Here is a 4,271-nt window from a genome sequence, read left to right on the forward strand (position 1 = left end):
CGACCCCGCCGTGGGCGCAGAATGTGAAATGTAGATAGCGGGGCCTGGGTACAGGAATACATCTGAGCAGGGTCCAAAAGTGGCAGAAGCAGCGGCTGGACCCCAGGGACCACAGGACAGGTCCCCCCGTCAGCGCACACCTGTAGGAGAATGTCGTTCCCCCGGTTCTGTTCTGTCCAGCTGACTTGACTGATCGCTTCATCGGCCACTTGCTGATGAAACTTCAGCCTGTGGCTACAACAGCCCAGGGGGGTCACCGTCCCACATTCTCTTCTGGCTACTGTGGGGTACTGTCGGCCCCCTGGCCCTTTGTTAGAGGCCCCAGGGCCAGACCACCACCCCTTTAGCTCTGGGAGCCAGAGACCCAGGAGCCAGCACCTCTGAGTGCTAAGGGCCTGCGGGATGGAAACGGAACGATGGACAGAGGCCGTGTTTTATGGCGCTTCCGGGAAGGCGGGGCGGGCTGGGCTCTGAAGTGTGCACTCAGCTCAGGCACTTGCCCTGAGCTCAGCCCCGTGCCAGCCACTGACCACAGAGCAGTGTGCAAGCCGGACACGGACTGTGCTGTCCTGGAGCTTGCACGCTAATGGGAGAGACAAGAGCTGACAAATGCACACAGAATGACAGTTGCACAAAGTGACATCTTACGGGAAGTACAGGGGGCTCGGAGAGGGGTCTTAGCGGGAAGGGCTTCTGAAGAGGAAAATCTTCCGTGGATGTCCTGTTTCCTAGTGGCTCATTCATTTCCACGCACCGCCCCCCCCCCCAAGCTATAAGTAGCCACATCCCCGCACAAGCAGGGGCGGACTTCGGTCCCGCGGGCCCTAGAGTGTCACAGGGCTTCAGAAAGCGCTCGGGGCCCATGGAAGCCAGTGGATTCCACCTGCAGACGGGTTTGGAGAGAGGTGGAGAATGTCACCTATCTCTGATAGAAATTAGCATGGAAATCATGGAAACAATGGTCACTGATGACATCAGCACTCAGGAGAGCAGCAGCGGCCTGTTTATTCTATTTATTTTTTAAATTTTTTAGTGTTTATTTTTGAGAGAGAGAGGGAGACACAGAATCCGAGGCAGGCTCCAGGCTCTGAGCTGTCAGCACAGAGCCCGACGCGGGGCTCGAACCCACGAACCGCGAGGTCGTGACCTGAGCCGAAGTCAGACGCTTAACCGACTGAGCCAGCCAGGCGCCCCGGCAGCGGGGCTTTTTAAAAGGGAGCTTTTGCGCACTGGAAGCTCCAAGTATGTGAATGAAGATCTCAAGAGCTCAGAAAAGCCAGAAAAGGGGGAAAGGACACGTAAGATGAGTTTTGAAGAAGCCATCTATCTGTGTGTGCTAGCCAGACAAGCGGAGGATAGACCTCCAGGACAGGCAGGCCGGAACGAAGCCAGGGACAACCGAAGGGGGCGGCCCATCCGGAATGCTGCCCGTGGTGGAGCACGGCCAGAGCAGGGGTGAGATGAGGGGACGGACCAAAGATGAGGCAGGGAAGGCTGGGACTCCGGGCTCAGGGGTGCGCTCTGTGTGGAAGACAGTGGGGATCCACGGCAGGATCTCAAGTGGGGTAACGATGCTGACCTGGCTTTTCACGGCGGAGGTGGATTGGAAGGCAGAGAGGCCAGACAGGCTGCTGTGGCCACCCAGATGGGACATGGTGAGGTCCCAGCCTGTGGGCAGTGGGGGGGGCGGGAGAGTGTGATCAATTTCTGGGGTGGTACTAACGTGTGCAGGGTGTGAATTGAGCGCTCACCAGATGCCTGGTCCCTACCCTCCTGGAGCTTACTCTGATGGGTCTTTAAGGGCACACGTCAGGGTTTTATAGAGGAGAGGAGGGATCTGATACGCAGGAGGAAGGGAAATTTGGCCGAAGCTGGAAAGGGTGCAGCGGGCAGAGGGACCTGAGTGTGCCAAGGCCTGAGAGTAGGACCCAGCACCAGCGTGCCTTTGGGAGCAAACAAGCAGCCAGCGTGGGTAGGCACCTGAGTCCGTGTCGGGGACCTGGGAGATGAAGCCGGGCAGGAGGGGGGAGGAGGTGTGGAGAGAGAGGAACCTGCATTTACTTATGCGTTAGAGCTGCGCCCCCTGAAAGCGGGGGGTGGGGGGGAACCGTGGGCAGCGGGCACAGCGAGAGGCCATGTGTCGCCCAGGTGAGAAGACGTAAAAGCTGGAGCCAGGCCTGCGGGCGAAGAGGAGAGACCCTTGCAGGGTCAAAGCCCCAGGGTTTGAACAGAGAGGATGAGGGGGAAGGGGGAGTGAATGATGGCTTAGCAGTGTCCTTGACAGGAACACGGAAGGTAAGCAGAGGCCTCAGTTTGAGAACAGGGACGACCTTGGGATGAGTTTCTAAGTAAGATGAGCTGTGGCCTCCTGCTCAGAAGCTTCTCTTATCTTGAGCCCCATGGGCCATCCTGGGTGGGATTTTTGCACGTGGAGGAACAGAAAAGAAAAAGAAAACCAGGGGCGCCTGGGTGGCGCAGTCGGTTAAAGCGTCCGACTTCAGCCAGGTCACGATCTCGCGGTCCGTGAGTTCGAGCCCCGCGTCAGGCTCTGGGCTGATGGCTCAGAGCCTGGAGCCTGTTTCCGATTCTGTGTCTCCCTCTCTCTCTGCCCCTCCCCCGTTCATGCTCTGTCTCTCTCTGTCCCAAAAATAAATAAACGTTGAAAAAAAAATTAAAAAAAAAAAAAAAAAAGAAAACCAGCTATAAGAAAAGGGGGGGGGGGGGGGGGGGGTCCCCTGTGGCTGATTCCAATAGATCAAATTCAGGGTCTGATATGCAAGCTCGGAGGGTGTTTTCTATGGGAAACTTAACATACCTTCAAACTTAACCTGATTCTCATTTGCAAACCAGCCAGCCTTGGTGTGCAAAAGCCTCGGGGAGGCAGCCTGGACGGGAGAACAGAACTAAACCTGGGGGCCCTCCCCCCTGCCCCCCCGCAGGAGTGTTTGGTTTCCACGAGGCTTCACTCCGTTTGTCTCTGTAGCGAATCCAAGGCCACGGGTGGCTTCCTGCCGCTGTTTATTAATAACTACACCTGGCACAAGCCCCTCGGGGGCAGCCGGGGAAGCCAGTCCCAGGGCACAGGCTGGCATCATGCTCTGCCCCTGGATGTGCGCCAGGCTGTCTGGGACAGCCCCGGGGGGATGAGCGGCTCTTCCTCACCCAGCTCCTTCCATGGGAAGAGATCCCCAGTGTGCTTCCCTCACCCCTGTCCTTGCAGGGGGTGGGCCGCCGGCCTCTGCTTCACTAGGGGGAGGAGACAGGGAAGGAGACAGGGAAGATGGACCACCAGGACCCGGAGGCGGGCGCTCCACCATCACCATCAGGAGAGTAAGGCCCAGAGCCGGGAGGGGAAACACTGGCTCCAGGTGGTTCAGCAAGTGGGATGCAGACCTGGGACCGGAGCCCTGTTTGCCTAGGGCCTCCCGAGGCCAGGAGTCTATCGGCGGTGCTCCTCCCGGCGTGTAAATTGTTCACCAACAGTGGAGACAGCAGCGTCCCCCTTAACGCTTTCTTGGCTAGGATTGCGGCTCTTTCCGCGGGCCGGGAGTCAGAGGGGCACACAGACGCGACTGTCTTGACCTGGATTCTGGTTTGCCCCCAAGGCCTTGGTTGCTAGTGGGGTACACGGAGGCGGGCTCTAATGTGAAACATCCCGAGTCGTATACGGGTGCTCCCCTGCACCACTCGGGCGGGCAGCCCGGGCGGAGAGACAACTCTGCACCCCCTCTGCCTTTGGACAGCGGGTGAGGACACGGCGCCAGAGACCCCAGCCGCAGCCACGATGCACGCTGTGCCCTTGGAAACACCAGGCAGCCAGCCGCCGCCCCGAGACGCCCAGACAGAGAGACACCGGCGGCAGAGGCCGCCACGGATGTGCGCGGCTGCCAGCGGGAGCCCGCCGGGCGCCCCCTGGAGGCAGCGGGAGAGGGGCCCTGGGCGCGAGCCGGGGGCCGCAGGAGGAGCCGAGGGGCTACCAAACGGACGCGGCGGCGCCGGGAGGACGCAGGGCCGCCCTGCAGGGGCTGGAGGGACGCACGGGCGGGCGGTCGCCCGCGGAAAGCGGCGCAGGTTCGGGCGCCTCCCCGGCGGAGGCGGCCAGCTCTCGCCAGCAGCGCGGAAGGGGCGGGGGCGCAGAGGCCCTCCCCTTGCCCCGCCTCCGGGTCAGCGCCCTTGGCCGCGGGCGCGTTGTTGGTTTCGGGTTGTCAGGCAGCGGCAGCGGCAGCGGCGCAGGGAGCCTGCGAGAGACCCGGCGGCGGTGGGGGTGCGGC

General features: G+C 60.9%; 1 non-coding gene across 1 annotated transcript; it reads right to left on the reverse strand.

Annotated features, from left to right (window-relative positions):
• Positions 1-1,104: 1,104 nt before the first annotated feature.
• TRNAR-UCG lies at positions 1,105-1,189 on the reverse strand. The gene has a single exon. It is a non-coding gene; the product is annotated as a tRNA-Arg (tRNA).
• Positions 1,190-4,271: the final 3,082 nt, after the last annotated feature.

This window comes from Lynx canadensis, chromosome E1 (genome assembly GCF_007474595.2).
Source record: "Lynx canadensis isolate LIC74 chromosome E1, mLynCan4.pri.v2, whole genome shotgun sequence".
NCBI classification, from domain to species: domain Eukaryota; kingdom Metazoa; phylum Chordata; class Mammalia; order Carnivora; family Felidae; genus Lynx; species Lynx canadensis.